The sequence below is a fragment of the Pleurodeles waltl genome, chromosome 1_1 (assembly GCF_031143425.1).
Source record: "Pleurodeles waltl isolate 20211129_DDA chromosome 1_1, aPleWal1.hap1.20221129, whole genome shotgun sequence".
Lineage (NCBI taxonomy): Eukaryota > Metazoa > Chordata > Amphibia > Caudata > Salamandridae > Pleurodeles > Pleurodeles waltl.
In genome coordinates this window covers 252,209,523-252,237,274 of record NC_090436.1, presented here as the reverse complement: position 1 = coordinate 252,237,274, position 27,752 = coordinate 252,209,523, and positions in this window count along the sequence as shown.

Below are 27,752 nucleotides of genomic sequence, written 5' to 3'. Positions count from 1 at the left end.
ATTGTTTGCGGGTAGCCCACGTCTTGCACCTCCGAGGATTGAACGATGGACTGTTCTGCTTCAACCTTATTGATTTACAGTCATTCATCGACCTGGGGCAAACAACCCAGCAGATTATTTGTCTCGCCATCCATCTCCTAAGGTACTTGATTCTCACCAAGAGCAAGATGAAGAAAGCCCTGAGGTTTTTGTCAGCATGGGCGTGCAGTCGGCATGTCCCAATGCTCTTCTCATAACCGACATTGTGAACGCTACCCAGGATGATGTGGTACTGAATCAGGTTAAAGAGGCGTTGAACTATAAGAAATGGAAACACTTTCTAGAGAAGACAAATGCGTCCAGCTCAGACCAGAAGTTGGCTATGCAGGGCATATTGAAGGTGCGTGATGAATTGTCCACAGATAATGCCGGACTGATCCTGAGGGGAAGGAGAATTGTACTTCCTCAGTGTCTATGGTCTTGGGTGATCGAGTTGGCTCATCAAGGGCATCAAGGTGCTGCCAAAACCAAAGCCAGATTACGTGCTAAAGTGTGGTTCCCTGGTATGGACAGTCAAGTTGATGAAATGGTGGGGAAGTGTCAGTCCTGTATCATCACATCGGTGGAACCGCCGAGCTGCCCGGTGGTGACTGAACCTGCCACTTTGAAACCATGGACCAAGGTGAGCATGGACTTTGGGAGTTTTCCGGATGGAAGGCTGACTGCCGTTATGATAGATTCCTATACAATGTTCCCTGTGGTTGAGGTCATAGCGTCTACGGCGTTTGAAAATGTGCGGCCAGTTCTTCAGAAGACTTTTGCATTGTTTGGGCTACCCGACGAAATTAGAACAGACAATGGGCCCCCATTCCAGGGGCAAGAGTTTCGCTCGTATCTTGATGGGTTGGCGATTCATCATCGTAAGATCATGCCGTACTGGCCTCAGGCAAATGGTGACGTTGAAAGATTTATGCGAACCTGGAATAGGGCTCTCAGGGTTGGAGTTGAGCAAAGGGAGGAAAGCGAATAGTGTTTGCAACAGTACTTGAGTGCCTACTGTCAAACACCGCATAGCACCACTGGATGTGCCCCCTCCGCTTTGATGTTCAAAGTGTCTCCACGTGACTGTATTCCATTTGGTCCAAGGTGGAAACCATCTGTGCTGGATATTAAGGCCACTCAGAGACGATGGGAAATTACTAATCAGAAGGCCAGTGGAAAACGAAGAACCAAGTATCGAGAGTTTCAGGAAGGTGATTGAGTGGTGGTGAAAAGTCAGAGAGGAGGAGGAAAGTTCCGGACACCGTTTGAACCTGAAGTCTGGGAGGTCATCGGTGTACAAGGAGCAATGATAACAGCGGCCAGAGGAAGACAGAGAGTGACACGAAATGTGTCACATTTCCATAAAGCTGATGTTGTTGTCTCAGCAGAAGAAGAAGGAGAGATGGAGGACGTCATAGGTGGTTCGCCGAGGAGACCTGAAGAGACTGTGAGTGTCCCGGGGCCTGTGCTGGTTGAGAAAACCAGGCCTTGTGTTGCTCCTGGACATGGGGGTTTTCGTACCAGAAGTGCGAGGTACGATTTACGCCCCAATCCTGTCCCCAGCAGTCAGTTGAAAGATTTTGTCTGTAAAGCAGGCTGTTCGTGAACTGTGTTTCGTTACCATCTTTCGTTGACTGAAGACTGATGGAGCCCGATATTGATGGTATAAGAATGTGTCCGGAGGTTAAAAGTGAACAGTGTTAGTGGGTGTGGGAAAATATTTTTTTCCTGGATTATGTTATTTAGTTTTTTTGTTCTTTCTATTATCTTCCCTAACACATTCACCCCTTCGGGAGTCTGTGGGGTAATGTTCAATTGTTTGTTTTAAGTTTACAGATTAATCCTTGTCCGTGTGAATTAAAACATGGGAGGGATGTAGAGAGTGTGCGGAGAGCCATTCAGGCTCTCCTCTAATGTACAGCGTGCTCTGCGTGTCCGGGAGGGGCACAGAGCACGGGTATAAAGTGCGAACTGCGGTGACGCAGTTCCTGGTGTGCTAGCATCCAGGCACGACCTCTGTGTCTTTCTTTATCCAACCCAAGGGCGATACCACAAAATGCAATTGTTTCGCCTATGTGATTAATAATAGGCTGGTAATCGTTAAGGACTTGATTGGTTACTGAAACCAAGAAATGAAAAAGTCCGGCAAATTGCACCAGAAGAAGAATAATTTCCATGGCAGTTGCGGGAGTTACCAGGTAAGGCGTTCGGCAACCGTGACTGTAACATGGTACTGGTGAAGCGGGCGGGGCTAAGGAGAAGACGGCAGAGGTCGCCGCGATGCTAGAAGTAGGTTTTGCGGACATTTTAGAATGCCTGAATCTTGCAATAAAGGTGAGTAAAGAGGGCATTACAGTTTAAGGGTGAGCTACGCATACATGGGAAAAACTTGGAACGGTTTCTGGGGGCTACATGGAAGTAGTGAGAGGGCCTACTACGACAGGGGTCTCTTCAGCCTGCTGGTTGCAGATCCCCAAATTTCCCAAGCCCCATATACATATCAGAACAAGGTCGGTGCTGGTGTGGCCCAGGGGTGTCAGGTAAGGCATCGGCTGCAGCTGATGAACCCCTTGGTGGCAGAAGTAATGTGTAAATAGGGATGCGTGCAGAAGCCCACGTTATGTTGCTTCCCGAGCCTGAAAACACACAAATGTGGCTCTCAAAAAGCCTGTAATTACCCAAGATGTGCAGAAAGTGCCAGATAACTCCTTTGCCTCAAAACCAAGGCAGCTGGTGGAAGTAAATGATCTTTTAAACAAATGCCGGCCTCTGATGCAGTTTAAGCACTAGAGGGGGACCCTGCTGTGGCTCCCTGGGAGGGAGGGGGTCGCTGATGAGTACACGTTGCCCCAGGGGGACTCGTGAGTGCTGTGGCAATGGGAACGTCCGCTTTCCACAAAGCAGGCAGAACTGCAATCATGAGGTCTCCAGTGAGACCATCACAGCACGCTAAGCCCACGACACTCGGGCAGTGCTGTTGCTTTAAAGCAAGTATCTTGTGGTGATAGCAGGGCTGCAACAGCTTAAAAGAAAGTTCCAGGGAGACGGGTGAAAACGGTGCTTATGGGCCTCGGGACACTAATAAGACCAAACACAAGAGGAACAAGCATTGGTAAATGCAGGAAATATGCTAGAACCAATGGAGATGGAGGAAAAGTAAGTGGCACGCACAGGGACAATGAAAAGCAAGGGCGGCATGTAAGCCCCTTTTAAGATATATTTAATACAATAGATTTCAAAAGCACAGAGCAGACGCTGTGCAGGCGAAACCTATAAAGTAATAAGCAGGCACAAAACGACAGTGTTCTGCTGCACGAGCATCAGTGGAGGGAGTATTTGAGGATTCTGAATTCAAAATAAAGCGTAAGCATTGGAAACCCCTCGGAGAGCATGGCTTGTTGAGTGAGATATGGCCACATTCTCGTTAGCCCCCGAGCCACTGCCCCAAATCCCCCAACATCCCAAAGAACTGAGGGCCTGAAGATGTCATTTCACTCTCTTCTGATACCCTGTAGCCTACATGACCTGAGGAATTGTGTGCCAAAACAACTGGTGCACTGCAACTTCTGCAGAGGGAAGACTGTGCTCTCTGCCAACCAAGACGTGGCCACAAGTTAGGCCTTCGGGCGGCCAGTGACAAAGGTGGAGGTGACTGGAGGATTGAGGTATGCCCCCAGAGGAGAGGGGCATGCTGAGCGGGGACAGCAGAGGATACACTGTACCTGAGAGGTGCCTGACACACGCTGTTGCTGTGAAGCCCACTGGGCCAGGAAAGCCACCGGAGCCTGCAAGGGGCCAGTGGAGGGAAGGGTGACCAATGCTCTGACTGGGGAGTGTAGCAGTTGGGATTTAGCACCACTGCATCAGACACATGCTAACTGCAGAGGAGTCATGCCAGGAAGGAGGGCCATGTGACCTTTGAGAAAGGTGACCAGTTGAGGTCTGTCACTCTATGTGAGGTGTGGAGCTGGGAGAGCCCCCACTGCTGGTGAGCTGACCGGAGAAGTGCGCAGGCTCTTGCGATTGGACTCAGACATTTTGAGAGGTGGTCGTAGGGCTGGGCCATGGACTTACTTGCAGGGCCTGCCTGAAAGGGCTGGAGTGCAGTGCTATAGAAGAAGGTGAGCAGGCTTAAGACTAGTGGACCCCCGCTGCCACCTTTGAAAGACGAGTTGAGCAGTGAGGGTAGGAACGAGCAGTGAGAGATGGCATCTGGTGGTACATCCCATGAGGTGGGAAAACTTCCCGAGTGCTGGAGGCCACTGCTGTAGGGATCAAAGAAGAGGAGTGCAGCCTCTCTTGCTTTCTTTCCCCTGCTCCCCTTGGACACTGACCTACGACAGCTTGCAGAGCTATCATCTACACTACAGGGTAATTGGCCTCAAAACACTGTTGTTTGCCTTGAGACAGGATTTCTGATTTGGGCCTTTTGAGGGTTAGAAAGGCAACAATGGGCAGGAGTAGGAGTGTGAAAGATGTACCTGTTAACCAAAGCTCAGGACCGGTTGGAAACATCCCCTACCCTTCCCACTGTATAGCAAAGACCAGCTGGCCCTTGAGGACATTGCCTAGACTTCTGACCAGCACCCAGAGATCACACTGGACAAAATACTCAATGCTTGTAACACCTCCACCTCTAAAGAGATCTTAGAAACTATGGGCATCATTTACAAGTGGCCTGCGCCACCAGTGAGTCACTTATTTTGGTTCACTGGTGTCACAGGCTGCAGGGCCATACCTACAAGGCCACGCAAAGCCACTTTGCCTAGCTTTACATGGCCTTGTAGATATGGCCCCCTTTCACACATTACTCTGCATGAAAGGGGCATTCCATGGGTGTTGCTGTGGGTTTTCACACACATCATCCATGGAATCTGATGCATTCCTAGATTTACAAGGTTTTTGTAAACCTGGGAATGTGTCAGTTCCATATACCACCCCAGGGACAGCATAAGGGTGCTGCAACGGGGAGAAATAATATTATTTCCACCTGCCTTTTCCCCTTCTATGTGTGCTACATTCTGCAGCACACACAGGAGAAGGAAAACGCCTCTTGTGGTTGTTTTTATGCAGGAAGGTGTCCCTTCCTGCACAAAAACAATCATCTCTGCAACACTGGCATCCTTGCACCATGGTGCAAGGGTGCCTCCATTGGGACATGGCAGAAATTTGTGCACCAGTGCAGGGGACAAGGACAGGAATGCGCTGTATCCTGTAGACACAGCACATTCCTCCCCTTTTGTTTTGATGCAAGGCAGCACAGCAAAAAGGCTTGCTATGCTACCCTGAAACAAAACTTTGTAAATGAGGCACTAAGATTGATAAAGTTTCTTTGAATGTGGGCCTTCTGCTAGAAGATCACAAACGTTTGGCTAGCAATGTCAGGCGCCACAATGACATGAAGGGAGACCTGCAACTTTCAGTGGACTCGTTCTGGGTGTATATCTCGACCCTCATGCAGAGAGTGGAAACTCTGGGTCACAGGGCGGAGGATGCAGAAGGTCGCAATTGGAAGAATAATATTTGTGTGGTTAGAATAACAGAAGGAGTGAAGAGATCCGATATGATTGGCAATTTCAAAAAATTCATTTCAGCAGAGGTGGTACCTCAGGGTTTATCTCTATTTTAGCGTTTCAGTTTGCACACAGTGTTCCAGCAGGGCACCCCCACCCGGTAATGGTGCGCTTCCTTCACTTCATGGACAAGAATCTGAAGAGTGTGCGGACACAGAGGAACCTCAATGCTGGGAATAGCCATGTGGCAATCTTTCCAGATTACACACTCACAGTGCAACGGAAATGAGCATTGTTCCTGGCAGTTCAGAAGAAACTGCACAAAACTCTTCTTAAATTCATGCTTATATTCTCTATACTTCTTTAAGTGATGGCTGATAACCATGTTCTGTTCTTCCAGGAGCCCCTTGGTACTGGTTAGAACAATATAAAGCAGGCATGGATGGTGTGAATTGGCAACGGACACTCCCCCTTAAGCGCTGGAGACAAAGAAGACATGAGAAGTCCAGGAAAGGGAGACCATCAAGGCAGCAGGCTGAGCTGAAACGCTTAGAGGCAGTGGAGACTGCAAATGTGTTTAGTGCAATGACATAGTAAGTCCATGGAGGGAGCCCACTGGAGGTATTCCTGGAGAACAAGACTTGGACACACTCCTGGAAAGGAGGCACAAAAGAACCTCAGCTAACGCCTCGGGCGGCAGATGACCTGTGATAGATGGCTCCTGCTTTGGGTAATGTGAAGGTCTGAACTCCACAGATAACTCTGTACAATTACAAGCAGGGCGAGCAAGCTAAGTGTGTAGAGCCTTGCAGGCCCATCATATGAGACAACCTTCATACTACAAGGGAATTCTCAGGTGGGTGGTGGGAGAAAAGATGGGTGCGCAAAAGACATTTACCCCTCCAATTCCTCCATACCAAGAACTGATTTAGGTACACAAACTGGGTTATATTGTGCTACTTGGTTTGTTGAACAGTTGGCAGTTGCCAACCTGAACTCGGGTGGGAGTTGGCAAAAGTTCTGCTATACTTGTCTGGCCTGGAGGTCACAGCACCGGCTGCCTTAAAATGACCAAAGTATACTTTTTGTGAGAGACACTGCCATTCACATTATTAAGTATTTGTTTACAACTTTGAATGTGAGGGGTGTAGGAACAGTGGTAATTAGGCATAAAGATTTGACCTTCCTTCAAAAAAGCCAAGTAGATACAGCACCACTTCAAAACACGCACTTAGTGGACCAGGAAGTAGCCAAGCTGAAAAGGCGCTGGATGGAACATGTATATGCCAGAGCCTACTGTTCATACGCAATGGGTATTGATCTGGATAAGACCTTGGATCCTGTGTGAAAATCACACTGTATACAGAAACGGCAAGGGGCAATATGTGATACTTACAGGGAACCTGGAAATTAGTTGGGTACTCACCTGACTGTCAACCAAAGACCCCATTTCTAACAAGCACCCTATGTTTGCAGACTTATTAGGGGTTTCTATACAGAGTATTTTCATGTCAAACACAACACTACTGCCAATGTGAGCAGTAAGCGGGAGGTCTTCATGGTGGTGATCCGAGGCTGCTGCTTGAGCCAGGCTGTTGGGGTTAGGAAGACTTTGGAAAGCAGCCTTACTGCTGTGAAAGGAAACTTCCCTAGATTAGAAGAGGGCTTGCCCACCACTGCACAAAATTGAGTACCCCTTCTGGAAGAAAAGGAAAAACATGCAGGGGCAATGAAGCGCCTGTGTGCATTTACGCATCACAAATACATTACAAAGAATCATGTGGAGAGTGTCACAGCAGGCTGACTGCTTCCCTCACTAATACAGTCTGAAAGCAGGGGTGCTCCTATCATGAGTATGTAAAATCGTGACAGATCAGTGGTGCATATACAGCTTACTAAACATACAGAATTTACACAGTACTATGAAGGCCTGTATCGGCGAAAGGATCAGGTTGTAAAGGAGATTGAAGTGTTTTTGGCTAGAGTGGTACCCCAGAGCATACGAGATGACGCCGAGGGACGCACTGGGGGGCCAGTAACTGAAGCTGAGATAAAAACGGCCATTAAGGACCTGGTGAGGAACATATCTCCAGGCACTGAGGGCCTCCCCGCTGAATTATAGCAAAAGTACAAGCACTGATTGAACCACATGTAGTGGACTTATATAAGGAAGCAATGCATAGTATCGTTCTGCCTCGCCACCACTAGGGAGTCTCTTATTGCGTCCATCCCGAAGGCTGGGAAGGAAGCCATTGAGGTGTCTTCCTACAGACCCCTGACTATGCTTAACCAAGATTACAAACTCATCAGAAAGATACTGGTGCAATGTCTGCACCCACACCTGTTGAAGTTAATACATCCTGATCAGAATGGCTGCAAATCCAGGTGAAATACTTCTCTGAATATCAAGTAACTTTCTAGGATCCTTGAGCAGTGATGTGGTGCATGGTTCTGGAAGAGGAGTAGATTACATGGGTTACACTGCTATATGCATCTTTCAGGGTCAGGATAGGCTCCTGCATCTCCAAAGCATTTACAGTCTTTAGGGGAGCAAGGCTAGGATACTCACTATTACCTATGTTACTTTCACCAGTGGTAGAACCATTCGACAGCCTCTGAAAGACAGAGTGCCCAAAGCAGGCATTCTGCTTCATGAAAGCAAGCACAAAATTTCGCTGCATTTTGATGAAAAGCTCCAGTACTTGCGCGATGCTGAGGAGAGGCTTGCACTGAGTGTACAGCTCCTTAATCATCACCGGGTGGCCTTGCAGCCCAGATTATGATATGTATTATCTTGCAGCACAACTACAACGGCTAGCTAGATGGCCATGGAATAGCAGAGATAGGCTGCGTGGGAGATAAGAGGCAGGAGGGAGCTGTGGTAGCGTTCATAATGGGCCATAAACTTAGGTAAACGGTCATCCAGGACTTAATTAAGATTGCACTGCGCTGCCGGAGGAGAGCTGTGCGCAAGACTGCACCTCATCCACTGTACGCAACAGCACTTCTGCTGGTGGGCATCCACAATGTGCGAGGTATGTTTTTCCTAGCCAGGCGACTAAAGGCAAGGACACAGACTTGGATCCAGATAGTTAGCTAGTGTTAAGAAGACGGGAAAATCTGGGAGTCCCAGTGCGCGATTAGTGAAGATCGCCTGCCAGTCTCCCGATTTCTGGTATACAGTGCCTCGTGACGATTCCTTATGGGTGCAGTATCAACTCCACCACAGACACGCAAAACCTTGCAAGTATTGCTCACATTTGATGAAGGCCACCAAAAGAAATCCTGGCTTTATATATTCATAGATCTACGTCTCTGACCTCTCCCCACCACCCCTCATAGGCTGAATATTATAGTTGGGACTGAACATAAGCAAAGCCCTAGGTGTCATCTAAGCCTTAGATGACACATAGGGCTTTGCTTATTAGATTCTAAGGTATGTGGTTTTTATACTTATGACATGGAGCTACCCGACAGTAAAAACATTTTGGCAAGTCATGACTACTGAATTAGAGAGGGCAGCGAGTTTATACATTGTTGAGACATGCTTTCTGAATCTATACATATGACCAAAAAAGTGGACGGTGGTACTCAAACCTCTACATTTGGCTTCAGTGCCTGATAGGCGTGCTATGCACTGGAGGTCCCCAGAGGGTTCCTTCCTCCCCTCCCCCGTGCAGATGGAAGGAAAATGTGGGAGACGGCAGGGCAAGTGTTCTTTCCTTTGTTGTAAGTTTGCATTTGCTTGTTTTCTTAGGTAGAAGTTTCTATCTCGCGCGGCCTACCACAGGCCGCATGGCATCATGGAATATATAACTATAAGGAAAAGTAAAGATGAGGTCTAGACAACTACATGTGAGAAAGGGAAAATTGAGTGTTATTTGATCGACTACCACAATGTGCACTGGAAAAAGTGATTCATATTTTGCAAAACCAATCAAAATATTAACAAAAAATCATGTGAAGCCCTTAGGTTGTTCAACTGCACAAACTGAAGAATTAAATGTAATCCACTTAGCACTACAAAAAGCAACACTGATTATTTCGGGTTTTGAGTAAAGAGGTAAGATGATTACAAATACGAATGAAGGAAGATGATAAGAGCAAAGGAGGTTAAGACTCAGACTGCCTAATTTAAAAAACAACTTCTATTGGTAGATGTACAGTACATGGTGGCACGTCAGAGTAAGGGAATCTCTTCAAAAGGGAATACTGTTGCTGATTAAGCTGCAAAATCTGCAGTACATTTAGGTAAATTAGCAGCTGCAACAGTCACAAAGATTGACAAGAAAATACACTCATCAATCCAATCCTCACACAAAAAGACGGCTTTATCGTACTGAAGTACAACTATTTCCTGAGACAGGACGGGCTCCCTAAAGTCACTATACCATGAGCAGGGGATAGAGACAGAATACGTTATTCTGTTAGGTCTGAATTAATTAAAGCAGCACATAAGGGGGTGATTTGGCTCAAGCGGAAGTCTCTGCTATACTGCATATATTGCAAAAATGTTGTTGGTTACCACTGATATTTAAACTTAATAGGCCGGTGGTTCCCAACCTTTACACTTCTCTCTTTATCATTACTGGAACCCGGGGATCCCCACTGAATCATAATTGGAATGCAGTGACGCACCACTGAGCCATTACTGGAAGCAGGGGACCCAGGCCTAAACATTGTTGATGATTTGAACCATAAAACAATACACAAAAAACTACAGGAACAAGCATTCCATCAAACACATACACAAATGATAACACATTTTATTTATTTGCAAACAAATAAAATAAAAAATATTAAGAAGAAGGTTGGAGCATTTCTAAATTCAACTAAAGCCACACATCGTTAATCCTATATTCTGTTTGATGCACCTGCACTGCTCCCACAAACCAATCTGAGGATGCTATTTTATTTTTTAGCCTCCAATTTCAAATTCCTTGACATTGTTAAATGTTCATTTGTACATTTAGCCCTTATAATCTGTTAATGTTAGTTAATTTTCTAAACAATTGCAGACCCCCTGAGGGGGCTTCCTGGACCCCCAGGGGTAACCGCAGCACAGGCTGGGAATCACTGTACTAGGCTGTACTACACTACGAAATTAATTACTAAAACCCTCAACAGTAATCAAACCAATGGAAGCCCCTCTCATGAAGGCAGCGCCACCATTCCAAATAATTTACCAGGATCACAACGGTGCACGTACGTGAATAAGCAAGTGTAAATACACAGTGGTAGCTGTAAATTTCTGTAGCTGTTTAAGTGAGTATGGCCAGGTCACAGTGGACGCAGTCACAAAGGACATGTTGTACTTTGTATTTATGGGTGAAGTCCGTATCTTTAATTCAGTTTAAAGGCTGTCTTTTACTTCTAAAACAGAAGCAGAGGTACTTATTATGGTTTGGGTATACCTTCAGCTCGCGCATCCCTTTCCAGCTAGTTCAAATGGGGTGGTCGAGAGAGCCAACAATATTACTAAGAACCCATTGATTGTGAGGGCCTTAGGTAAAATGGTGCATCATTGTCAGGTTTATACTGGGTTTCAGGCTAGGGACTCCGATGTGAACCCCACTCCTTCCCCTCGCAGTCAAATATGATCTGTAATAAACTCCAGAATCTGTAGTGACTGCATGGGAAGCAGATCGGCCCTGACTAGCTCCCAGACAACCAGGACACAATATGGAAACTGAATATGAAGGTCTGTCTCCAACAGCAGAGATTCTGGGAGCCAGTATGACTTTGAATGTTTGAAGCTGGAGCTGGAATGGCAGTACACAAAACTCTACATCTGTGGAGAGATGGGTTAGCCTGAGCTGTCCTGACCATCCTAAGGAACCAAAATGGAGCAAAACCAAAAAGGTGCAGGGAACGCCAATGTTTTTATGATGCAGATCCTCATCTGAAACCAAGCAATTATCAAGACTTTCATTGTTATAGTCAATATCCTGACATCTACAAAATGTAAGAAGGATGATGTTCTCTTATCTATAGAGAGAACACTGCTCTGTTCTGATGTGGAGAGTGAATTTCAGTTTGTTAAAAAACAATCCCCGATTTATGGATACCTTCTTCAAATTACCGCTTTGACCTTTCTATTTATTTTTATAATCAGAATTACAAAAACCTGATATGTGTGTTTCTTATGAGCACAAAATTATGTATTACTACATTTCTGAGTTAACATACTAAACACCGGTTTGCACTACGAAATAAAATGAAATATGATTATTCCTTTAGGGGGGCGGTGTGGAAATGGCAAATCCAGGGAACAGACACTTATTATGACATATTATTATTCTAAATATCTTATTTTTTTCAATGCTACCGTCTAGCAGGCAATGTGCTGATATAATTAATAAGAACTCCTGGGAGTAGGTGAGGCCTACTCATGGAAGACACGTTTAGAAAACTATATGCACACAAAGAAGCAAAACATAAAACGGAACCTTTTGAAAACTGGAGGATAAAATGTAAGTTGGTATCCTAAGCTTGATTCGTGAAAGCGGCATCAGTAGAGTAAACAGAGTATTAGTATGGACAACTGATTGCCTCAGGTAAAGCACTGGTACGCACCTACGAAAAGACCGCATGTATTAGGCGCAAAGAAAAGACAAAGTTATATGCTAAAGTCGAGACTCGTTTAATCTTTTGAATATAAAACACATTTTCTTTTTGTTTGTTGTTTCGAGGTTCAAATCACTGGAACTGCTTCCAATAGTAATTTACTGGGAGTCCAAAGATGTCAAAGGTTAAGAAAAGCTCAGCTGATTATAATGGTTTCTTGAGAAAGGTAACAGATCTAAAGGCAATGCACTTGGATCTTTCATAGAAACAAACCCCACCAAAGATTGGCTTAAGGATTTACAGGACCACTAGCAAATAAAGTGGATCCAGGGCATGGTAAGGCTCATGTCAGCACAAGTAGCATTGGAAAAGTAGGTCACAAATTATATAATGAGAATCTCTGGCTGCAATCACAGAACATATTGTAAGAATAAGAATGTATTCTCCTTGGAGGAACACAAAAAAAGTTGGGCTAAAAGTGATCTGATATCATTGGTAGCTAAGGCACCTATGCCGAATTCAACTAATTCTGCAAGAAAAGCAGCGAGGAGAACAGCGAGATTGATATCGAAAAAAATAAAGATATGTTACGAAAAACATATGAAGACTTTAGAATGCTGAAAGGATTTTATTTGTTTCAGGATTGATATCTGCATTTAACATTGTGAAAAAAATGGAAAATTATAAACAAGCACAAGAACAGTACAACGCTAGATTTGGGTTTCAATCTTCTTTACACATGCTGAAATCACACACAGTGCAATGGAACCTTATCAATGATTCCATGAAATGTAAAGCTTATACTATGTAAGAACATCAGTTTGCTGACTGAACTGGACTAAACCTATAATTTACTTTCATACACAAATTTCTATTCACCTGATATGTACAGTGGGGTATCCCATGGTTAATATATTGGTTCTATCCTGTACCAATAAATGTTTTGTGTGTTAAAATTCACTGAAGAAAGAAATAGGTCTGTCTATTCAATCAGAGAATGCTGCCATGCATTATTCTTAGGACATATTCATTATATTGTTTGCTGGAAGACCAATCTGTATTTTTACGTACAGCAGAATGTGTCAACAACACTGGTCCAATGTGGAGAAACATGCTATACTTTGGTAAAAGGGTTCAACTATGTAGTAACTGTGAATAAAAGAGCTGAATGTTGTCATTGAGTAACATTTTGACCACCAAAGGAAGCAACTATCCTGCATTGTTGGCCAACTAATAACAAGCTCTTACATGGTAGCATAATACAGATTACACAGAAGGAATACCAAGTGCATTTAAATACACTTTAAAGTCAGTCTCACAGAACTGAGGGCACTTGACATGTAGTCTTTTTACCAGACTAGCTCCAACAATAGTGGTGGGCATGGCAGCACTAACTGGGTTACCAAAAACCTGCAAATCAATGTAGTCCGTAGATCAACGGGGTGTTCAAGTGCTAAGAAGAAGATGGAGATAATAAGTAAAAGACTAAGGGCCTGATTACAACTTTGGAGGAGGGTGTTATTCCGTCCCAAATGTGACGGATATCCTGCCCACCGTATTACGAGTTCCATAGGATACAATGGACTGGTAATACGACGTGTGGTATATCCGTCACATTTGGGACGGATTAACACCCTCCTCCAAAGTTGTAATAAGGCCCTAAGCCTTGGTATAGGTATGAATTTAACAAAAGTACCATGAAGATATCAGCGTGCACCTGCACATTTTGGGCCTGATTCTCAAATTACACTTTGTAGTATATTTTGAAAGACTGCAATACATACTACAGAGTTTTTCCTGTACTTATGTATGCAGAGTTCTCCGCTCCGACTGTCTCCGCACATGTAAGTATCGATTTTATTAAAACACTGGAATGTTGGCAGCTCCTTTGAAAACAATGGAGTGCTCCAGGCTTTTACTGGCCGGTAAAAGCCTGCAGCGCCAACATTCCAATCTTCTTTGTTCACAGCAGCAGCTGTGAACAAAGCCTCGCGGAGCCTCCATGAAGCCTTTGTTTTATTTAGGAGAACATTCTGCCCTCTAATGGCAGAATGTTCTAATAGCCTTAGAACCCGCTGTAGCGGGCTCTACCGGCTATTAAAGGCCCTCTCCCTTGTGAAAGGCCCTCGCCTTCGGTTCGGGCCTCTAACGCGGGAGCAGGCCTTTAATAGCTGGTAGAGCCCACTACGGCGGATTCTAAGGCCATATTTCAACACTGGAATGTTGGGAGCGCCATTGAAAACAATTGAGTGCTCCGGGCTTCTAATGCCCAGTAGAAGCCCAGAGCGCCAACATTCCAATGGTTTTGTTCACAGCTCTTGTTGTGAACGAAGGTCTCACATAGCCCGAGAGGATTTCAATCCCCTCGGGCTCTGTGAGGGCTTTGTTTTATCTATTAGAACATTCTGTCCTCTAGTGGCAGAATGTTCCAATAGCCTAATAGCCCTCCGTAGCTGGGCTATACCGGCATTAAAGTCCCACTACCTTGTTAAGTCAACACAAGAGTAAGTCAGTTGCTTTACTCTGGAAGAGGAAACATGTGACTTTGGGTCTGAATTAAATGTTGGCGGTAAGCATACTCTGTCACAACAGTGATGGAGAATGCTTACAGCCAACTTAATAGTCTGCCCGCTGAATTTAGATGCAGGCACACCTTTGGTTTAGTCAAAGGGAAGACTACTCCGTCTCCGGCCTGATTAAAACCCCTCCAAAACACTGTGCAGTAGTGGCTGTCTGAGGTAAACTTCTTAATCCGCCCACCTAATTTAGATGGGTGGAATTAGAGGTCAGTTTTCACTGCCGGTAACGGCAAGAAAACCCTAATGGTAGGGGGCAGTGAAAACTTCTAAACGCTCTGCCTTGCCATGGGAGTTGGCCATGGTGAGAGTAGCATGTTCTTTCTACAGGGAGTGCAGAATTATTAGGCAAGTTGTATTTTTGAGGATTAATTTTATTATTGAACAACAACCATGTTCTCAATGAACCCCAAAAAAACCTTAATATCAAAGCTGAATATTTTTGGAAGTAGTTTTTAGTTTGTTTTTAGTTTTAGCTATGTTAGGGGGATATCTGTGTGTGCAGGTGACTATTACTGTGCATAATTATTAGGCAACTTAACAAAAAAAAATATATACCCATTTCAATTATTTATTATTACCAGTGAAACCAATATAACATCTCAACATTCACAAATATACATTTCTGACATTCAAAAACAAAACAAAAACAAATCAGTGACCAATATAGCCACCTTTCTTTGCAAGGACACTCAAAAGCCTGCCATCCATGGATTCTGTCAGTGTTTTGATCTGTTCACCATCAACATTGCGTGCAGCAGCAACCACAGCCTCCCAGACACTGTTCAGAGAGGTGTACTGTTTTCCCTCCTTGTAAATCTCACATTTGATGATGGACCACAGGTTCTCAATGGGGTTCAGATCAGGTGAACAAGGAGGCCATGTCATTAGATTTCCTTCTTTTATACCCTTTCTTGCCAGCCACGCTGTGGAGTACTTGGACGCGTGTGATGGAGCATTGTCCTGCATGAAAATCATGTTTTTCTTGAAGGATGCAGACTTCTTCCTGTACCACTGCTTGAAGAAGGTGTCTTCCAGGAACTGGCAGTAGGACTGGGAGTTGAGCTTGACTCCATCCTCAACCCGAAAAGGCCCCACAAGCTCATCTTTGATGGTACCAGCCCAAACCAGTACTCCACCTCCACCTTGCTGGCGTCTGAGTCGGACTGGAGCTCTCTGCCCTTTACCAATCCAGCCACGGGCCCATCCATCTGGCCCATCAAGACTCACTCTCATTTCATCAGTCCATAAAACCTTAGAAAAATCAGTCTTGAGATATTTCTTGGCCCAGTCTTGACGTTTCAGCTTGTGTGTCTTGTTCAGTGGTGGTCGTCTTTCAGCCTTTCTTACCTTGGCCATGTCTCTGAGTATTGCACACCTTGTGCTTTTGGGCACTCCAGTGATGTTGCAGCTCTGAAATATGGCCAAACTGGTGGCAAGTGGCATCGTGGCAGCTGCACGCTTGACTTTTCTCAGTTCATGGGCAGTTATTTTGCACCTTGGTTTTTCCACACGCTTCTTGCGACCCTGTTGACTATTTTGAATGAAACGCTTGATTGTTCGATGATCACGCTTCAGAAGCTTTGCAATTTTAAGAGTGCTGCATCCCTCTGCAAGATATCTCACTATTTTTGACTTTTCTGAGCCTGTCAAGTCCTTCTTTTGACCCATTTTGCCAAAGGAAAGGAAGTTGCCTAATAATTATGCACACCTGATATAGGGTGTTGATGTCATTAGACCACACCCCTTCTCATTACAGAGATGCACATCACCTAATATGCTTAATTGGTAGTAGGCTTTCGAGCCTATACAGCTTGGAGTAAGACAACATGCATAAAGAGGATGATGTGGTCAAAATACTCATTTGCCTAATAATTCTGCACTCCTTGTATTTTCAAAAAGAAACTCCAGCTTCAGCATTATCTTTTTGAAAAATTTCCAACACTTTGATACCACTAATGTCCGAACGAACTGTACAAAATACCATGCTGAAGATGGTTATGACTTATATGGGCCATCTATACGCAGGTAGAAAATGGATGTCTCTAGAACAATTCTGCTCCAGGGGAGATGCCACCACTCTTGATATTTTTAAATACATCGGGAGGTGTAATACCATCAAGGTTTTTTCAGATGACCCAGTAAATTGTTCACCACTGATGCAATTTATAACCTGATCCGATGTCACTGGATAGGTCTCTAGACTCTACACCTGCGTATTATAATGCTGAATGGGCTGCTTTGACTTTGCTAGAGCAGCTTTGGAGGCTTTATAGGTGAATCCCTGGTGATAGTCAGTGGACATATGGCTGCACACAAACCAATTTAATTTCTATGAATTATAGGCACCCAGACGTGATATTCGACTTTCTGAATTGGTTCCCACAGGGCATGGGCCATCTAACGGCAATGTCTCTCTTGTTGGATATTAGACCTGTCAGCCTTAGGGTGGTCTTCCCCCAAACATTTTGTCTACCCCCTCCTATTTTTGCTTAATTTGTTTTTGTTGGCCTTAGGACTGTGCACTTTACCATTGCTAACCAGTGATAAAGTGCTTGTGCTCACTCCCTAAAACAGAAATATTGGCTTAAACCTGATTGGCATATTTAGTTGAGTTTTAACTGCCTAGTACAGTGGCATACAATATACCCAGGGATGGTAAGTTAAATCTTACTTGTAGGACTGCAGCACCTATTGTACCACCTACGTACGTAGCCCCCTAAAACATGTCCCAGGCCTGACATTGCAGCCTGTAAGCAGTTTAAAACTGCCAATTCTACTTGGCAAAATTATCCCTTTGCCAGGCATAAAACTCCCTTTTTGTTGCAAGATTTATTCATTTCCAAAGCAGCAAAACACTACAGAAAACAACAGGCACTGGCCAGAACTGTAGGCAAGGAATGAAAACCCTAGTTTCTGGAGACTAGACCTACTCAGGGTCAAACTACAGTCTAGGCCCCATGGGCACATAGGGTCATGGGAGTGTGAACATTCAGGGTGTTGGGAAGGTGAGGCTCAAGCTCATATGGAGCCGACCTCTGGTGTACAGCGGAGTAGAAGGCATAAGTGAGGACAGCAGTCATGTGTAATAATACGTACATGGGTAGAAAAGACGGTTAAGGACAGGGGAACAAGAACAGTGGGTAGAAAAAGGTGTAGTGAGTCAAGTAAACCACTATGAGTGTCACAGGATGGGCAGGTTGGAAGGTACAGAGTATCTCCAACGGGGACAATAGTCTCAATGGCCCATGGCAGAATCAGATTGGGAGGCCTATCAAAAAGGTATAAGATTGTGCTAGCAGTCATACTCATAACCATAACTGTAACAAGGGGTGCTAAAACCTGAAGCCTAAGAGGTAACTGCAAAATAGGGTACGTGTGCACTTGTGTACCAGCAATGGTCGAAGAGCCCTACCATTCCGCCCCATCTGTCATTCTGTGATGTTAAGTGAGGGAGAAACCAGCCAGATGGTAGGCCGAAGAGGGGGACTGTGGGACAAAATTTAGCTCCACTGTCGATGTAGAGTGGGTAGGTAGAAGGTGAAGTGGTAAGGGAAAGAAAAGACGTACCCTGCTCAAAGGAGAGAGAGAGAGAGAGAGACACAGAGAGAAAGAGAGAGAGGGCATGGATGTAGGTGAAGCGGCATGAAGAGTCGTAGGCCTAAAGTATTGTGCAGAAAAGCTCTCCACACTTTCATATTCCTCTGATTTGTCCTCTAATTTGTATGTGTAGGAAAGTACCATCTTGCTTGGCCTGTTACCCCCATATTTCACTGTATATATGTTGTTTTAATGTATGTGTCACTGGGACCCTGCCAGCCAGGGCCCCAGTGCTCATAAGTGTGCCCTGTATGTGTTCCCTGTGTGATGACTAACTGTCTCTCTGAGGCTCTGCTAATCAGAACCTCAGTGGTTATGCTCTCTCTGCTTTCCAAATAGTCTCTAACAGGCTAGTGACCAAATTTCACCAATTCACACTGGCATACTGGAACACCCTTATAATTCCTTAGTATATGGTACTGAGGTACCCAGGGTATTGGGGTTCCAGGAGATCCCTATGGGCTGCAGCATTTCTTTTGCCACCCATAGGGAGCTCTGACAATTTTTACACAGGCCTGCCACTGCAGCCTGAGTGAAATAACGTCCACGTTATTTCACAGCCATTTACCACTGCACTTAAGTAACTTATAAGTCATCTATATGTCTAACCTTTACCTGGTAAAGGTTGGGTGCTAAGTTACTTAGTGTGTGGGCACCCTGGCACTAGCCAAGGTGCCCCCACATCGTTCAGGGCCAATTCCCCGGACTTTGTGAGTGCGGGGACACCATTACACACGTGCACTGGACATAGGTCACTACCTATGTACAGCGTCACAATGGTAACCCCGAACATGGCCATGTAACATGTCTAAGATCATGGAATTGCAACCCCAATGCCATCCTGGCATTGGGGAGACAATTCCATGATCCCCCGAGTCTCTAGCACAGACCCGGGTACTGCCAAACTACCTTTCCCGGGGTTTCACTTCATCTGCTGCTGCTGCCAACCCCTCAGACAGGTTTCTGCCCTCCTGGGGTCCAGCCAGGCTTGTCCCAGGAAGGCAGATCAAAGGACTTTCTCAGAAAGAGGGTGTTACACCCTCTCCCTTTGGAAAAAGGTGTCAGGGCTGGGGAGGAGTAGCCTCCCCCAGCCTCTGGAAATGCTTTGATGGGCACATCTCTGCATAAGCCAGTCTACACCGGGTCAGGGATCCCCTAGCCCTGCTCTGGCGCGAAACTGGACAAAGGAAAGGGGAGTGACCACTCCCCTGACCTGCACCTCCCAGGGGAGGTGCCCAGAGCTCCTCCAGTGTGCTCCAGACCTATGCCATCTTGGAAACAGAGGTGCTGCTGGCACACTGGACTGCTCTGAGTGGCCAGTGCCAGCAGGTGACGTCAGAGACTCCTCCTGATAGGCTCTTACCTGTGTTGCTAGCCTATCCTCCTTCCTAGGTAGCCAAACCTCCTTTTCTGGCTATTTAGGGTCTCTGCTTTGGGGAATTCTTCAGATAACAAATGCAAGAACTCATCAGAGTTCCTCTGCATCTCTCTCTTCACCTTCTGCCAAAGAATCGACCGCTGACTGCTCAGGATGCCTGCAAAACCGCAACAAAGTAACAAAGATGACTACTGCAACCTTGTATCGCTGATTCTGCCGCCTTCTCGACAGTTTTCCTGGTGGTGCATGCTCTGGGGGTAGCCTGCCTCCTCTCTGCACTAGGAGCTCTGAAGAAATCTCCCGTGGGTCGATGGAATCTTCCCCTTGCAACCGCAGGCAACAAAAGACTGCATCACCGGTCCTCTGGGTCCCCTCTCAGCACGACGAGCGTGGTCCCTGGAACTCAGAAACTCTGTCCAAGTGACTCCCACAGTCCAGTGACTCTTCAGTCCAAGTTTGGTGGAGGTAAGTCCTTGCCTCCCCACGCTATACTGCATTGCTGGGTACCGCGTGATTTGCAGCTGCTCCGGCTCCTGTGCACTCTTCCAGGATTTCCTTCATGCACAGCCAAGCCTGGGTCCCCGACACTCTAACCTGCAGTGCACAACCTCCTGAGTTGTCCTCCGGCGTCGTGGGACTCCCTTTTGTGTCTTCGGGTGAGCTCCGGTTCACTCCTCTTCGTAGTGCCTGTTCCGGCACTTCTGCGGGTGCTGCCTGCTTCTGTGAGGGCTCCCTGACTTGCTGGGCGCCCTCTCTGTCTCCTCATCCAAGTGGCGACATCCTGGTCCCTCCTGGGCCACAGCAGCATCCAAAAACCCTAACCGCGACCCTTGCAGCTAGCAAGGCTTGTTTGCGGTCTTTCTGCATGGGAACACCTCTGCAAGCTTCTTCACGACGTGGGACATCCATCCTCCAAAGGGGAAGTTTCTAGCCCTCTTCGTTCTTGCAGAATCCACAGCTTCTACCATCCGGTGGCAGCTTCTTTGCACCCTCAGCTGGCATTTCCTGGGCATCTGCCCAATCTCGACTTTGTTGCAACTCTTGGACTTGGTCCCCTTGTTCCACAGGTACTCTCGTCCGGAATTCCACTTTGGTTGCATTGCTGGTGTTGGTCTTCTTTGCAGAATTCCCCTATCACGACTTCTGTGCTCTCTGGGGAACATAGGTGCACTTTACACCTACTTTTCAGGGTCTTGGGGTGGGCTATTTTTCTAACCCTCACTGTTTTCTTACAGTCCCAGCGACCCTCTACAAGCTCACATAGGTTTGGGGTCCATTCGTGGTTCGCATTCCACTTTTGGAGTATCTGGTTTGTGTTGCCCCTATACCTATGTGCTCCTATTGCAATCTACTATAACTTTACATTGCTTGCATTACTTCCTTTTGCTATTACTGCATATTTTTGGTATTGTGTACATATATCTTGTGTATATTTGGCATCCTCATACTGAAGGTACTCACTGAGATACTTTTGGCATATTGTCATAAAAATAAAGTACCTTTATTTTTAGTATATCTGTGTATTGTGTTTTCTTATGATATTGTGCATATGACACCAGTGGTATAGTAGGAGCTTTGCATGTCTCCTAGTTCAGCCTAAGCTGCTCTGCTATAGCTACCTTCTACCAGCCTAAGCTGCTAGAAACACCTCTTCTACACTAATAAGGGATAACTGGACCTGGTACAGAGTGTAAGTACCCCTTGGTACCCACTACAAGCCAGGCCAGCCTCCTACATTGGAAGCAGCGATGGGATAAGTACTTGTAACTACTTACCACTTTGTCATTTTGTACTTTTCATAAGAGAAAAATATACAAAACAAGTTCAGTGTATGTACACCTAACCAAAACGTTTTCCTTTTCTTCTCTTACTCTATTTGCAAAGTGCTGAAAAGTACCTCTAAACTTTCAAAAAGTTTCTAAAAAGTTGAAAAAGTTTTTTTCTGTTTCCTTAAAAAGTCCTGAAACTTTTTCTTTCTTTTTTCTGTCCCTAAACCTTTTTCTATCATGTCTGATGTAGGTCCTTCTCTTGATCTGGTCAGCTCAGCTTATGACAACCTTAGCTGGAAAGGGTTGAGGAGTCTCTGCATTGATAGAGGTTTAGGGGTAGGGAAGAATCCCTCTAGAGAATTGTTACCTAACATGCTTATTGAGAATGATAAGGCCTTAGCTGGCACATCCGTTGAGAAGTTAGGAGATGGTTCACACTCTGACTCTGGGGCACCCCCAGTAAGAGTGTTAGATGGTAACCTTCCCAATCTGCCCCTTAGCAGACCACCTAGCATAACTGGTACTAATGTGAGCTCTCATCACAGTAGGGATGTCATTCCTGCAGGCCAGGTTGTTAGGGTGCCAACTGTTAGGGACAGGTCTCCCTCTGTTCATTCATATCATTCTTCTGTGTCAAAGCATGCCCAACCCACTCACCCGGAGGGAACTCAATAGATTGAGAGTGGAAGAGTCCAGGCTGAAGCTTAAACATCAACAGCTGGCTCTAGACAGGGAATCTTTAGACTTAGAAAAAGAAAGACAGAGGTTGGAGTTTGGACCCCATGGTGGCAGCAGCAGTATTCCAGATAGTAATCCTGTGAAAGAGCATGATTCTAGGAATCTGCATAAGATAGTTGCCCCTTACAAGGAGGGGGATGACATTAACAAGTGGTTTGCTGCACTTGAGAGGACCTGTGTTGTACAGGGGGTCCCTCAAAGGCAGTGGGCTGCCATCCTATGGCTATCTTTCAGTGGAAAGGGTAGGGATAGGCTCCTTACTGTGAAGGAAAGTGATGCCAATAAGTTTACAGTTTTGAAGAATGCACTCTTGGATGGATTTGGCTTAACCACTGATCAATACAGGATTAAGATCAGAGAAACCAGAAAAGAGTCCTCACAAGACTGGGTAGACTTTGTTGACTATTCAGTGAAGGCCTTGGAGGGGTGGTTACATGGCAGTAAAGTTTCTGACTAGGAAAGCCTGTATAATCTGATCCTGAGAGAGCATATTCTGAATAACTGTGTGTCTGATTTGTTACACCAATATTTAGTGGACTCAGATCTGACCTCTCCCCAAGAATTGGGAAAGAAGGCAGACAAATGGGTCAGAACAAGAGTGAACAGAAAAGTTCATACAGGGGGTGACAAGGATGGCAAGAAGAAGGATGGTAAGTCTTCAGACAAGGGTGGGGACAAATCTAAAAATGAGTCTTCATCAGGCCCACAAAAACACTCTGGTGGGGGTGGTGGGTCCAAATCCTCTTCTAATCAAGTAAAGAAACCATGGTGCTATTTATGTAAAGTAAAAGGCCATTGGACAACTGATGCCAGGGGGGTGGGGTGGGGGGGTTACTGGTCCAAAGAAAGTTGTGGTTGCCTCAGATTTACCTGTAGACTGTCTACTAGGGAATGATTTAGAGACATCAGCTTGGGCAGAAGTGGAGTTGGAGGCTCATGCAGGAATGCTGGGTATTCCTGGGCATATTTTTGCTTTGACAAGGGCTCAGGCCAAAAAGCAAAAAGGACAGAGTGACTTGGATCCTGGAACAATGGACCAAGTGCTCCCTAAAGCTAGAGTTAGTAAGGGTAAATCCCTACCCACTATCCCTCCCTCTACAGATAATTCTACTTCTGAGGAAGAAGAATTTCCCCCTTGTGCAGAATCTTCACCAGAGGAGCTGGAAGCAGACACTGCTGAGCTTTTGGGTGGAGGGGGGACTGCCAGGGAGGAGCTGAGTGTGGCACAGCAAACCTGCCCCACATTAGAGGGTCTAAGACAGCAAGCTATCAAACAGCAAAATGGGGATGTCAGTGACTCACATAGAGTGTACTGGGAGGACAACCTCTTGTATACAGAGGCAAGGGACCCTAAACCTGGAGCAGCCAGGAGATTGGTCATTCCCCTGCAATACAGAGAGTTCCTCCTAACTCTAGCCCACGACATTCCCTTGGCTGGACATTTAGGGCAAATTAAAACATGGGAAAGGCTTGTCCCCCTGTTTCATTGGCCTAGAATGTCAGAGGTCACAAAAGATTTTTGTAAGTCCTGTGTCACCTGTCAAGCCAGTGGCAAGACTGGTGGCACCCCAAAGGCTCCCCTTATTCCACTGCCTGTGGTTGGGGTTCCCTTTGAAAGGGTAGGGGTTGACATAGTTGGCCCCCTTGACCATCCTACTGCTTCAGGCAATAGGTTTATCTTGGTGGTAGTGGACCATGCCACAAGATATCCTGAAGCAATTCCTCTAAGGACCACTACAGCTCCTGCAGTGGCAAAAGCCCTCCTGGGAATCTTTTCCAGGGTGGGTTTCCCAAAAGAGGTTGTATCAGAAAGGGGTAGCAACTTTATGTCTGCATACTTGAAGGCCATGTGGAAGGAATGTGGTGTAACATACAAATTCACCACACCTTATCATCCACAAACAAATGGACTGGTAGAGAGGTTTAATAAAACTCTCAAAGGAATGATAATGGGACTCCCTGAAAAACTCAGGGGGAGATGGGATGTCCTGTTACCTTGCCTCCTTTTTGCTTACAGGGAGGTACCCCAGAAAGGAGTGGACTTCAGCCCCTTTGAACTCCTATTTGGGCACCCTGTAAGAGGTCCTCTATCACTTGTAAAGGAGGGTTGGCAACAACCTTTAAAAGCTCCTAAGCAAGACATAGTGGACTATGTACTCGCCCTAAGATTGAGAATGGCTGAGTACATGAAAAAGGCCAGTAAAAACCTTCAGGCCAGCCAAGAGCTCCAAAAGCATTGGCATGACCAGAAGACTGTTCTGATTCAGTACCAACCAGGACAGAAGGTGTGGGTCTTGGAGCCTGTGGCCCCAAGAGCACTCCAAGACAAATGGAGTGGACCCCACATTATTGTTGAAAAGAAGGGAGAAGTCACCTACTTGGTTGACTTGGGCACTGCCAGGAGTCCCCTTAGGGTGCTCCATGTCAATCGCCTAAAACCCTACTATGACAGGGCTGATCTAACCCTGCTCATGGCAACAGATGAAGGACAGGAAGAAGAGAGTGAACCTCTCCCTTATCTCTTCTCTTCCACAGAACAAGATGCTCTAGTGGAAGGTGTAGTTTTAGCAGATTGTCTTACTGCTGAGCAGAAAGACCACTGCATAAATCTCCTGGGTCAGTTTTCTGAACTCTTTTCTACTGTGCCAGGCACCACTTCTTGGTGTGAGCACACTATAGATACTGGAGACAGCATGCCTGTCAAAAGTAAGATCTATAGGCAGCCTGACCATGTCAGGGACTGCATAAAACAAGAGGTTCAGAAAATGCTTGAACTGGGAGTGGTTGAGCACTCTGAAAGTCCATGGGCCTCTCCTGTGGTGCTTGTACCAAAGCCTCACTCTAAAGATGGGAAAAGAGAGATGAGGTTTTGTTTAGATTACAGAGGTCTCAACCAGGTAACTAAAACTGATGCTCACCCTATACCCAGGGCAGATGAGCTCATAGATACACTGGCATCTGCCAAGTATGTAAGCACCTCTGATTTGACTGCAGGGTACTGGCAGATCAAGTTATCAGATGATGCTAAATCAAAAACTGCATTTTCGACTATTGGAGGGCACTACCAATTCACAGTAATGCCCTTTGGTTTGAGAAATGCACCTGCCACTTTTCAGAGGTTGGGGAATACAGTCCTGCAAGGGTTGGAGGCTTTTAGTGCAGCATATCTAGATGATATAGCTGTCTTTAGCTCCACCTGGGATGATCACCTGGTCCACCTATGGAAAGTTTTGGAGGCCCTGCAAAAGGCAGGCCTCACTATCAAGGCTTCAAAGTGCCAGATAGGGCAGGGGAAAGTGGTTTATCTGGGACACCTTGTAGGTGGAGAACAGATAGCACCACTTCAGGGGAAAATCCAAACTATCATAGATTGGGTTCCCCCTACTACTCAAACCCAGGTGAGAGCCTTCTTAGGCCTCACTGGGTACTACAGGAGGATCATAAAGAACTATGGCTCCATAGCAGCCCCTCTTAATGACCTCACTTCTAAGAAAATGCCTAAAAAGGTATTATGGACAGCTAGCTGTCAGAAAGCTTTTGAGGAGCTGAAACAGGCCATGTGCACTACATCTGTCATAAAAAGCCCATGTTACTCCAAGAAATTCATTGTTCAAACTGATGCATCTGAATTAGGGGTAGGAGCAGTCTTATCACAACTCAATTCTGAGGGCCAGGATCAACCTGTTGCTTTTATCAGCAGGAGGTTGACCCCTAGAGAAAAGCGTTGGTCTGCCATAGAGAGGGAGGCCTTTGCTGTGGTCTGGGCACTGAAGAAGTTGAGGCCATACCTGTCCTGTTTGGCACTCACTTCATTGTTCAGACAGACCACAAACCTCTACTTTGGCTAAAGCAAATGAAAGGTGAAAACCCTAAATTGTTGAGGTGGTCCATATCTCTACAGGGAATGGACTATACAGTGGAACATAGACCTGGGAGTACCCACTCCAATGCAGATGGACTCTCCAGATATTTCCACTTAGACAATGAAGACTCATCAGGTCATGGCTAGTCCTATTGTCCTTCGTTTGGGGGGGGGGATTGTGTAGGAAAGTACCATCTTGCCTGGCATGTTACCCCCATATTTCACTGTATATATGTTGTTTTAGTGTATGTGTCACTGGGACCCTGCCAGCCAGGGCCCCAGTGCTCATAAGTGTGCCCTGTATGTGTTCCCTGTGTGATGACTGTCTCAGTGAGGCTCTGCTAATCAGAACCTCAGTGGTTATGCTCTCTCTGCTTTCCAAATTGTCACTAACAGGCTAGTGACCAATTTCACCAATTCACATTGGCATACTGGAACACCCTTATAATTCCCTAGTATATGGTACTGAGGTACCCAGGGTATTGGGGTTCCAGGAGATCCCTATGGGCTGCAGCATTTCTTTTGCCACCCATAGGGAGCTCTGACAATTCTTACACAGGCCTGCCACTGCAGCCTGAGTGAAATAACGTCCACGTTATTTCACAGCCATTTACCACTGCACTTAAGTAACTTATAAGTCACCTATATGTCTAACCTTTACCTGGTAAAGGTTGGGCGCTAAGTTACTTAGTGTGTGGGCACCCTGGCACTAGCCAAGGTGCCCCCACATCGTTCAGGGCCAATTCCCCGGACTTTGTGAGTGCGGGGACACCATTACACGCGTGCACTGGATATAGGTCACTACCTATGTACTGCGTCACAATGGTAACTCCGAACATGGCCATGTAACATGTCTAAGATCATGGAATTGCCACCCCAATGCCATCCTGGCATTGGGGAGACAATTCCATGATCCCCGAGTCTCTAGCACAGACCAGGGTACTGCCAAACTACCTTTCCCGGGGTTTCACTGCAGCTGCTGCTGCTGCTGCCAACCCCTCAGACAGGTTTCTGCCCTCCTGGGGTCCAGCCAGGCTTGGCCCAGGAAGGCAGAACAAAGGACTTCCTCAGAGAGAGGGTGTTACACCCTCTCCCTTTGGAAAAAGGTGTCTGGGCTGGGGATAAGTAGCCTCCCCCAGCCTCCGGAAATGCTTTGATGGGCACAGATGGTGCCCATCTCTGCATAAGCCAGTCTACATCAGTTCAGGGATCCCCCAGCCCTGCTCTGGCGCGAAACTGGACAAAGGAAAGGGGAGTGACCACTCCCCTGACCTGCACCTCCCAGGGGAGGTGCCCAGAGCTCCTCCAGTGTGCTCCAGACCTATGCCATCTTGGAAACAGAGGTGCTGCTGGCACACTGGACTGCTCTGAGTGGCCAGTGCCAGCAGGTGACGTCAGAGACTCCTCCTGATAGGCTCTTACCTGTGTTGCTAGCCTATCCTCCTTCCTAGGTAGCCAAACCTCCTTTTCTGGCTATTTAGGGTCTCTGCTTTGGGGAATTCTTCAGATAACGAATGCAAGAGCTCCTCAGAGTTCCTCTGCATCTCTCTCTTCACCTTCTGCCAAAGGATCAACCGCTGACTGCTCAGGACGCCTGCAAAACCCCAACAAAGTAGCAAAGACGACTACTGCAACCTTGTATCGCTGATCCTGACGCCTTCTCGACTGTTTTCCTGGTGGTTCATGCTCTGGGGGTAGCCTGCCTCCTCTCTGCACTAGGAGCTCTGA